This window comes from Hypanus sabinus, chromosome 3 (genome assembly GCF_030144855.1).
Source record: "Hypanus sabinus isolate sHypSab1 chromosome 3, sHypSab1.hap1, whole genome shotgun sequence".
NCBI classification, from domain to species: domain Eukaryota; kingdom Metazoa; phylum Chordata; class Chondrichthyes; order Myliobatiformes; family Dasyatidae; genus Hypanus; species Hypanus sabinus.
Window position 1 is genome coordinate 32,944,662 of NC_082708.1, and position 12,055 is coordinate 32,956,716.

Below are 12,055 nucleotides of genomic sequence, written 5' to 3' on the forward strand. Positions count from 1 at the left end.
TCCTCCCTCATTCCAAAGACATGCCGGTTAGTGGGCTTTGGGTATGCTATGTTGATGTCCTGTCCACGCTACCTTCTTGGACTATGATAGTCAGTGATGTAAAATGATGCATTTCACTGTATATTTTGATGTTTCAATATACATGTGAAAAATAAAGGTAATCTTTATCTGTACCTTTAAAACTTGTGATTTGAGAGAGTCACTGGCTCAAATAACACAGACTTCCTCAAGTGGGAAAGTTTCCACTCCCTCGGTGTGCTGGTGGTTGTGGTTCAGGAAGAATTTCCTGGTGGTGAATGCTTCTGTGCATTCTGAAGCAGTCCACACTTTCTCACAGAAAAGGGGATTGTGTTTTTAGTGACTGGCTCCCTTTTCTGAAGGTTGCATGGCAAGATGTCAGGAGATGGACAACAATGGCTGAGAGGCTGTGTTTGTAAATGTTTCTTGTGTTTTCAGGCAGATTTAGTTATTTGAAATTTTTGCTTCTGAATTATTGGCCAATAGCACAAAAGCGGTTAGGCTTTACGACATCCAAAATGGGTGAAGTCCAACTTTATATAACTAATCCTGATGAAGCAAAACAATGAATAGTTTGTGCTAACTATTTTTCAAGGTAACGATGCTGCCATTCATAAAATCATACTGAGTATGACACCTTGTTAATGTGATCAAGGCAATCAAGCATAGATAGAGTTTTCATTTTATAGGCACAAGAGATTCTGCTGATGCTGGAAATCCACAGTAACACATACACAAAATGTTGGAGTCCGATAAAGGGTCTCGGCCCAAAATGCCACCTCTTTATTCCTTTCCATAGATGCTGAATTCCTCCAGCATTTTCTATGCCTTCCTTTTATGATTTTACCACTTTACTCATGCAAACACTTAATAATGGCAAGCAGTAAATATTGAATGACATTATTGCCAATGTAGAATGCTGACAATTATAGAAAACCACCACCTTCATTCCTTGTGAGGAGAAAAGTCGCAAGTGAACTATACAAGTTTAACAGTGATCTAATTAAGAAAACGTAGTTGTGTCAAGTACACGCCTCTTAAGCCCATTTCAAACAACTGGGGAAAAGGTATGTTGGTGAAATATTCCTTATAAAGTAAAACATAATTTTAGCTGCTGCATTGAAAAAACATCTGTACTTCCCATACAATTGCCTCTTCATATTAGGGAATATAATAAGGCCTGCTATTCTAATTTTTAATGCTGTGATTATATACACTGAGATTTCCATCACAAAGCACTCACTAAGAGACACAGTGCCATTTGGAGCTTTTGCTTCAGTGGTGAGCTAGAGGCTGGAAACCTTTAACTCACGTGCTTTATGATTCTAAACCAATTTTCCATTCGTTAAGATTTATTGTTAGTCAGGGTCAAAGGGAATCCTCTGGTCTAGAGCTGAAGGTTTGTAAGTCTTTCACGCTCCAGCATTTTTGGGAGGACACTTCAGAAGCCAGAGAGAACACTGAATTGGGATGCAAATCAGCAGAATGGGATAAGAAGCCATGGTAGTATAGCGGTTAGTGTGACGCTATTACAGCTCGGGATGTCAGAGTTCAGACTTCAATTCTGGTGCCAACCACAAGGAGTTTGTACATTTTGCCCGTGAGTCACATGGCTTTCCTCCAGCTGCTCCACTTCCCTCCCACTGTCCAAAGACAGTTAGTAGGTTACTTTGTCATTGTAAGTTGTCCTGCGATTAGGCTAGGGTTGCTGGGCAGTGTGGCTCACTGCCCGTTCCGTGCTGTATCTCAAAGTAAATAAGTAGATAAATAAATAAGCTACAGTATCTGTGTGGTAGCTGGAAAAAGCTGAAAGGAAGTGCTGCACAGAGAGAAGGTTTTAATGAATTTCTCTGACGGCTGCTGCTGCTGCTGGTGTTCCCTTCCTGTAGATTAGTGGCTGGTGTTGCTGGGCAAGGATCAGAAGAATACAGCTTTGCAACAGCATGGCCAAAGAGGGTGAATATTATTACTTAAAGTTGCAAAGCAGCTTCCAACCACATAAAAGGGAATTATAATGAGCTTGAAAAGCACAGAAGGAGTTTGCTGTTATCAATGGCTTTTTGGGCTCTCTCAGCTTGAATATGAAACCCTCTGAAGGGCAGCATCAGAATCAAAAAGAGCAGGCAGGATATTATTCTATTGATGAATGTTAAAGAAAATAAAAACAGCTACGGCCCTCTGTGAGTGCTGAATATCATATTTAGTAGAAATCTCATTAACAGTTTTGAAAGAAGTTCAACAAAAGCCTAATATGGAAGCTGAAACATGATTTCATCTAATTGCCCCTGTACACAATTAGTGTGAGGGTGGGTAGAAGACTCAAAAGTGTTCTTTTTAACTGTAATTGCAAAAAAAAAGTATGGTAATGAATGAGTAAGTTGCTTTACCTTCACCTGGGTTTTGTTTCCAACAGGAAAAGGAAAATTAGGCAAATGTAAACAGGCTGCCAGTCCATAATTGCACAACTGGAAACAGATTATACACCCAGTGGCCACTTTATTAGATACACCTGTACACCTGCTCAGTGATGCAAATTTTGAATCAGTCAATCATGTGACAGCAACTCAATATATAAAAGCATGCAAGAAGTTCAGTTCAATCATCATATAACCATAACAGCACAGAAACAGGTAATCTCGGCCCTTCTGGTCTGTGCTGACACTTACACTCACCTAGTCCCACTGGCCCGCACTCAACCCATAACCCTCCATTCCTTTCCTGTCCATATACCTATCCAATTTTACTTTAAATGACAATACCGAACCTGCTTCTACCACTTCTACTGGAAGCTCATTCCACGCAGCTACCATGCTCTGAGTAAAGAAGTTCCCCCTCGTGTTACCCCTAAACTTTTACCTCCTAACTCTCAACTCATGTCCTCTTGTTTGAATTTCCCCTACTCTCAATGGAAAAAGCCTATCCATGTCAACTTGATCTATCCCCCTCATAATTTTAAATACCTCTATCAATCCCCCCTCAACCTTCTACGCTCCAAAGAATAAAAACCTAACTTGTTCAGCCTTTCCCTGTAACTTAGGTGTTGAAACCCAGGTAACATTCTAGTAAATCTTTTCTGTACTCTCTCTATGTTATTGATATATTTCCTATAATTCGGTGACCAGAACTGTACATAATTTCTTATCCTAATGTAGAAGGAGATGAGTTATTAACTTAGGTAAAGGAGAAGGAAAAACATTGAAGTGAAGATGACAGAATCATCTTGATATTTTAGTTAATACAAATGAATACTTCCTCTCATTCATGGAATTTCTGCGGGCTATTTGTGGTTATCAGATAGTCAAACCAGTACATCTTCCATAGGGAAACTGAGGCATGTGTGAACAGGATGAGCAACAGAATGTTTCCTGATTCAGTCAAAGAGAAGAACAAGATCATAAACCAGGAAATGCAAGTTAGAATACTTAAATCAATGCAAGATCATGCAGTGGAGTGAATAAAACAAAAAGCGAGAGGAAAATGAACAAAGAATTATACTAAAGAGGAGATTCAGAGAATAAAAGTAAAAGTGACAGAAAGGAAAAAAATAAACTTAATTTTTTAAATATTTTCCAACAGTAATTAATAGTATAATTAGCAATAAAATCTTAAATTTAGATAGATAAACGGAGGAATCAAGTACTTGGGCTTCAAATGAGGAAGTGGGATTGAGGTAAAAGGTCAGTCATAAACCCAGTGTACATCAATACAGGTATAAGGGGACTTCACTCTTTCTTATCTTCAGAAAAGAGCATTTTTAGTGCCAGTGATTTGGAGGCTGTATATATTGGGATGCAGTATTATTTATACTGATTAGGGTAATTTACGTTTATTTTAAACAGTGTAATTCAGATTAATTACGCCATTGAAGTATTGTTTTTATCTGAAACACGAGCCCTGTTTATTTTGGGTATCCAGTAAGCAACACAGCTTCACTCTCTTCTCGATCTGGAAACCTCTGTTTCTGGAAACGTCTGTGGATGTCATGGTCCGGTCCAAAGTCTGCATTCCAGTTCACGGTCTGGCCCGCTGACTCCGGACTCTGGGTCCTCCGGCTATCCCTTGTTTCAGTTGGACTTAATCATAAGCACCTGGTGCTGATCTTGGGGCTCAGAATATAAGTGGCCCTGGGATTGAGTGTGGTTGGGGGGTTGACATCAAGATTCCCTGGGTGAAAATGGCTGGTGGAAGGCTAGAATGGCCACTTGCCATCTTTAGGCCGTGCTGGTGAACCATGGCTTCTGGGAGCCTTGCTGGTAGTAGTTGGAGTGGTCATTGTGGTAGGGATTCAGCTGTTTCCCGGGCCAGCTGGGTGGCTGTCAGCCACTCTGAGCCAGGTAGGGATCCGGTTGTTTCTGTAGCCAGCCAAGGTTGCTGACCATAACTGTGACTTGGAGCAACCCGGATACAGAGATGGAACTGTTTGTCATTCTTTGGTGTTTGTCTCTTGTCCTCGCCCCGTGGAGTAAGTCAGACTGTTCAGCCATTGCCCTGCCGGAGGAATCTGTCTTATCTTGTCTTTGCCTCTGTTGGGTAAGTCAGGCCATTCTGCTGTTACCCAATGGATGGACTTGCCCCACCTTGATGTGGAGTGAAAGCTGAGTCCCGGCTTGTTGAAGGACAAGTCCTGGCTCTATGTCTATGTTCTGTCCAGTCTCATGTTAGTGTCTTGTTAAAGAGGAGTCGAAGGATAAGTTCCAGCTCTATGTTGATGTACAGTTCCTAGTCTGCCTTCAAGCTCCAGCCTCAAGACCCCATCCACGAGCCTCGAGCCTCAAGACCACAGTCTTGAGCTCCAAGAACCCAGGCCTCATCACGTCTTCGCCTGGTTTGGGGGTCCGAGCCTGAGTCAAGACCCAGGTTCTGGGTCCTTGTCCAGTCTCGGGCTTGAAGTCCACGGCCAGGCTCCTTGTTTCCTGTCCCTCGTCCTGGTCCTGCTTCCCTAGCCTAGTCTGTGACCTGTCCCTTCCTTTAGTTTTGTTCCGTCCTGTTCCTAGTACTTCAGTGTCTGTGTTCTGCATTTGGGTCCATTCCCAATGCCCCTTGTATGACAGTGGAGGAACTAAAGTATCCTAGGGAGGAAGTTCATGTTTCTTTCTGCATGTGATGGCACCGGAACTCTTTATTGATAACCTCCCTCATTACAGTGAGTTCTGATATTCTCTCTCTGCTGCACTTGCCACAAAAACTAGCCACGAGAAAGAAGCAGGTTTGCTCTAGAATCACGTTTCCCTTGAATCTTTCCAAAAAAAACTATGATCCAGACATACACTCAGTGGCCACTTTATTAGGTACAGGAGTGGAACCTGCTGTGGTCTTCTGCAGCTGTAGTCCATCCACTTCCAGATTTGATGTGTTGTGCATGTTCTGTACACCACTGTTGTAGTGTATGGTTACTAGAGTTATCGTCGCCTTCTGGTCTGGCCATTTTCCTCTGACCTCTCTCATTAGCAAAGTGTTTACATTCACAGACATGCTGTTCACTGGATGTTTTTATTATCTTTTATCACCATTCTTTGTAAACTCTAGAGACTGTTGTGCATGAAAGTCCCAGGAGATCAGCAGTTTCTGGTCCCATCTGGCACCAACAACCATTCCACAGTCAGTCACTTAGATCACATTTCTTCCCCATTCTACTGTTTGGTCTGAACAACAATTTGAATCTCTTGACCATGTCCACATACTTTTATGCATTGAGTTGTTGCTATGTGATTGGCCGATTAGATATTTGCATTAACGAGCCAATGTACTGGTGTCAAAACAAGCCAAACAATATTCAAATCACAACTAATGCCACAGTGCATTTACTAAGCTGGAAGCTAATTTAGTCCTGGTGCAATATTATTGAGTATATTGATGACTTTTTTCATAAGTCATACTTTCATGAAAAGTTCAAAGCACAAAGTTCAAAGTAACATTTATTATCGGGATACATACAGGCCACCACATACAACCCAGAGATTCTTTTTCCTGCAGGCGTACCTAGCAAATCTATGGAACAGTAACTGTAAACATCGGGAAATGTTAACTGTAAAGAAACTGTGCAAATGCTGATATAAATAAATAGCAATAAAATAACGAGCATGAAATAACAATGTAACAGAGCCCTTAAATGAGTGTAGCTGTCCCCTTTTCTTCAAGAGCCTGGTTCAACTAATATTGAGCCTGGTGGAGTGAGTCCTGATATACTATACATGTCAGAATAGTATAGAAATTTAGGTTTAATAGAATGTTCAACCTATACCTGAATTTCTGACAATCATTGGTGATCTGATGTTTGCTTTAAGGTAACAGTCGTTAATGTTGTGTCACAAATAAAGCTTTTCATCTGTGCAATTACACTCTGACTGGTTCTAGGTGCTAATTTTCAAATTTGCCTCAAAGAATTGCAATGTATTATCTAAACTGTGTATTCTTTTTAATCTAAGCTTTGTCAAACTAATGAACAGTATGTTTTTGTTGGACAATAAATTGGTGAGCTCTTAGCCACACAAGGAAGGCTTAGTGTATGCAGCCTACACTTTACATACTTCTAAGTGAAGCGGAGTTCACAGATGGAGATTGTGTCTGGTCTACACTGTTTGTGCTGCAGGCAAGAGTATCATTAAATATATTGAAGGCAGATTCATTGTTGTATCAGTTGGATTCTAGTCTTCTAGACACACAACACTGCACTGTTCCACAGTCTTCTCCTGTCAATCTCGACATGACAATATCCTGTCAATAACTTCTGTGTGCTAGACTCTTCTCTTCAAAGATAGTAAAGGAGAGATTAGCAAATACCTCCTCAAAGGATGAATGCAGTTAGTTCTAAAATTGCATTTAATTACATGCAAAGATCAAGAAGCATGTAATCAACAGAGAAAGTTGTCACCTTGTTGTCATCCTTTATGACCACTCTAATTTAGCCAACACAGTTGATGAAGATGTCACAGCCACACACAACCTAGATGTCACAGGCATGGAACCTTGCTTGCTTGTGGTTCATCTCTGACTTGCAACATAGCAGAGGCAAAGTGAAGAGTGTGCATTCCCAGTTTGGCTGCAATCCTTGGAACAATATGTGTTTACTTTGTTGGTTTTCTCTTTGCAAGAAAAGTCTTAGTGACTTCCCTGCTTAGCCCACTGCTCTACTTCCTCTACACAAATGACTGTGTCGCTAGGCACAACTCAAGCACCAACTATAAATTTGCCGATGACATTACTGTTGTTAGCAGAATCTCAGATAGTGATAAGTAAGCATACAGAAGTGAGATAGTTTGAATGATTGAACAGCCTTGCACTCAATGTCACCAAAACTAAGGAATTAATTGTGAACTTCAATCAGAAGAACACACAGCTGTCCTCATTGAAGGGTCAGTGGTGAAAAGGGGGAGGCCCTCCATTGGTTGGGGTTGACTGTGGATGTTGAATCCTAACTGTCATAAGTAAGCCAGTGCACAAGACAGGGCAGTATGATGTGGGGAGCAAGCTGTTGCCCATGCAGTGGGCTCCCCCCCTCCACAGAGCTGATGAATCCAAAGGAACTGCAGAGACCGATACAGTTTGTCATCAGCAGCACCGCAGGAGTTGCCAGTCAGTGTTGACCTCAATGTAGGACTGCCTTAGGGACGCCAGCTCTGGATTTTTCCTTTGTGTTTACTCCCAAAGCCTTTCCCAAAGGGTATAGCCACAAGGCAGTGGAGGTTTGAGATCAATGTTTTCCTTCTCGTAGATGGGCTGCCAACTGCGGCTGATAAGCCCCATCTGCCTGAATGACTGGTTTTAAGGCACCAGTAACCCACATTTACCCCTTCTCCTGTCAATAAAAATGATTCCGCTAGGCTTAGTAGCTAAGCCACACATGAAGGCCAGGAGCTGGACTTGGTTGTCAGAGGCTATTTGAGACACATTTCAATGGGAACATTTAATAGGTAGTGGGAGCTTATCCCCACCACCATAGCCAGCAATGACAACCTTAATGAAATGGAAGGGAAAGGGTGAACAAGTTGAAATTCCTGGTTATCACCATCTTGGAAGATCTATCCTGGGCCCAACACATTGATGGAATCATGAAGAAGGCAGGCCAGTGGCTCTACTTCATTAGGAGTTTGAAGAGATTCAGTATGTTGCCAAGGAGCCCGACAAATGTCTATAGATACATGGTGGAGAGTATTCTGACTGTTTGCATCACGCCTTGGCATGTAGGAGGCTCCAATGCCCAGGGTTGCAAAAGGATGCAGAAGATTGTAGATTGAGCCAGCTCCAGCATAGACACAGCTGTTCTCACCACTGTGAAGCCTCAAGAAGGTAGCATCCATCACTAAAGATCTCACTAAGTGGAACATGCCCTCTTCTCATTAGTTTCATCAGGGCGGACGTACAGCTATCTGAAGACATCAACAATTCACAAGCAGCTTCTCCTCTTCCATCAAATTTATGAATGGCCCATGAACATAATCTTATTATTCTCTTTTTTGTACTATTTATTTATGCATTGTTGTGATTTATAGTAACTTTATGATTTTGTACTCTAAACAACAGACTTCATATCATGTAAATCAGTGACAATAAATCTCACTCTGATCGTTCGGCGTCAGTAGACGACGGTGTGTAGGAGCTTGAAAACAGTCCGGCTCTGTGCTTAAGACTCTCAGTGAAGACAAGTCTGTGACCACCATTGGCAATGTGGTCTTCACTCTGCATTGAGGCTGCTGTTCTGGCTGCAATAACTGGCACAGTTCTTAGTACATAGAACCTACTCTAAGATCAATTTAACCCCTCCTTCCTGCAAAGATCGCCATTTTTCTATCTTCCATGTGCCTACCTAAAAGTTTCATATATGTCCCTAATGTAGCTGCCTCCACCAATCCTATGGAGCACCCCCCACTCTCTGACATCTCTCCTATACTTTCCCCCAATTACCTTAAAATATCAGTGATGATATAATTACTAAAACACAGATACTTCACATGGCTTTTTCTCACTTGAGTACAGATGGGAGGTTGCCTTCCTGAACACACAGGGTGGAAATGTCCTCTTGCTGTGAGCCCCCTCCTCTTCTCAGCAGCTCACCCCCTCCCCCCACTTATTCCCAAAATTCTCCTACGTTTCAGAGAAATGCCCTTTCACTTGCTCAAGTTTGGAAGTAATAGATGTGCGTAGTAGCCTTTAGGCAAAAGAAAAGCTTTCAAAGTCCAATAGTTCCCACACTGTAGACCACTGCAGCTTTGGAGAAATCCAGGAAGAAACAAATTCTCTCACAACTGCGTCCACACCAGTCAGCAACAAGCCTTTAATGATTGAAGATCCCTGGAAACGATGCTGGCGAGGTTTCCCCATGCTGCCAAATTCATGCTGAGGTGCGTGGGGGCTAAGGTATGGCATCAGCTCAACATTTGCCCTCTGAATGAGACTGCACTTCTTTGCAGGTGCTAACAGTCTTACCAACACAAGGGTCACTGAACAGGCATGCCACAAAGTTGTGTAAACAGAGCCATCATCAGACAGGAATTAATCCAGTACCTCTAGTGGGCTGTATTTTGCAATCTATATACAAATGTGATAATATATTTGATACTCCGTACATAAACAGTCTGGCACTTTCATTTTAAATCTCTGTTGTGACAGGAACCCTGTCTCCTAGTCATCTTTGTGTAGGCTTCTGAAAATATTTTCTTGAAGCACCAGTATGACAGAGGAGCATAATGAAAAAGTATGGCTCTTTGTTTTTAGACAGGTCTGCAGCCCAGGAGGTCAGGAATATTTATGCATAACATTGGAATATCTTCCTGTTATGGCCTGATCTCTACTGACAGGATGCAAGGAGTGGAGTGATTTACAAATCTCAGCCTGCAGAGCCTTGGAACCTAGCGCCAGGGATTAAAATTCATGGGAATGGCTGGGATAATAACTTTGCATTCAGGCCTGTGAAGAATCTAAACAATTCATTATTCTAAATCCTCAAGTTCCCGTCTTATGTGAACATTAGAGGGTAGCTAGTTAACTGCTAGCTTTTCCTCCTACTTAATGATTTTATTAAAGCAGACTTCACTTCAAAGGCGTTTTGCTTTGACTTTCATTATTTCTCCAGATGATACTTGATGCATTCAATTTGGTAAATCATGTACTTTATTGCATCATCTGAGGCAATTTCTTTGTTATTTGTTGATAGGGTTATATGCGGGGGGGGGGGGGGGGGTAGGGATTCTTTACACCTTACTCCAGTACAAACAGTGGAACTCAATGTGAGGCAATAAATACAGTGTCTAATGTTTTACATGCCAATAAAATTTCAATTGTTCAAGAGCAAAAGGAAAAATTTGAAAAGTAAACTGCAGATTACTATGAATTAAATACTGGCAGTTGATGTTTTAGTTCTTCAGAATGAGTTTTGGTAATAATATTGATCTGAAAGGATTGATCCAACTATGCAATATCAGATCAGATTCTTCCTGAAACGACACAAAGCAGTAGATACAATAACAGTAAATTGCTCATCTACAATAGGAACAATACTTGGGGATAAAACGGTGATTCTGAAGTGTAATTCTGTACCAGGTTATGCTTCTTATTTTTCACCTCTGGTGGAATTTGCTGTTCGGTTGCCACAACTACCCAGAGAAAATTATTTAGTAGGCCACAGCTCCACACACCTAGGACCGAGTGGTTCAGTAGTTAATTGACGACACAAATGTGTAAGTGAGTGGTGGAATCTGGGAGCAGTTAATAATTTCTCTGTAACTATTAATGGTTAATGATTTCCTATGGGTGCTCCATTTCCCTGCCTTTCTAAAGATAGGGTAATGGGGTCATAGAGTGATACCGCACAAAATCAGGCCATTCAGCCATTCTGGTCTGTGCCAAGCTTTTTTCCTGCCTAGTCCCATTGACCCACAGCTAGACCATAGTCCTCCATACCCCACTCATCCATGTACTTCTCCAAACTCCTCTTAAATGTTGCAATCAAATCCACATCCATTGTTTCTGCTGGCAGCTTGTTTCTCACTTGCATTACACTCTGAGTGAAGAAGTACTCTCTCAGGTTCCCCATAAACATTTCATCTTTCACTCTTAACCCATGACCTCTAGCTCCAGACTCACTCCTCAGTGGAAAACGTCTGCTTGCATTTACCCTATCTATACTCCTCATATACCTCTGACAAATCTCCCCTCATTCTCCCATGCTCCAAGGAATAAAGAGATAACCTATTGTACTCAATCTTTTCCAATAGCTCAGGCCCTCAATTTCCGTCAGCATCCTTGTAAAGTTTTCTCTGTACTTTTTCAATCTTATTGATATATTTCCTGTAGGTAGGTAACCAGAACTGCTTACAATGCTCCAAATTTAGCCTCACCAATGTCTTATAGAACTTCATCCCAATTCCTGTACTCAGTACTTTAATTTATGAAGTCCAACATTCCAAAAGCTCTCTTCATGATGTGGGGATTTGTAAGATAATTGACTGTCTGAAATTACAGGTCCAAATGTTGGTTTGCAGAGAGACTGCTACATGGAAAATTAGTGGGGGAATGTGATTGGTCTATGAGCCAGCATAGTCTTGATGGGCTGAATGGATTATGGCAAAAATGGATGTATGAATTTGGCAGAGTGCCAAACTACATAGAATAATGTTGTGACCTTCAGCCTTGACTGCAGAGGGCAAGATCTAATAGCAGTTGAATAAGATGGGACAACAGTGGAGGAGTAGATTGGAAATGCAGCTTCGACACTATCACTGTCTAGCTGTGAATATCTCATCAGTTAACTGCATCTTAATTGAAAAAAAATCGTAAGACCTAAGCCTATAAGATACAGGAGCAGAATTAGGCCATTTGGCCCAATGAGTCTGCTCTGCCATTTCATCGTAGCTGATCCAATTTTCCTCTCAGCCCTAGTGTCCTGCCATCTGCCCATATCCCTTCATGTTCTGACCATTCAGCAATCTATCAGCCTCTGCCTTAAACATACATAAAGATTTGGCCTCTACAGCTGCCTGTGGCAACGAATTCCACAGAATCACCACTTCCTGCCTTAAGAAATTTCTCCTCATCTCCATTC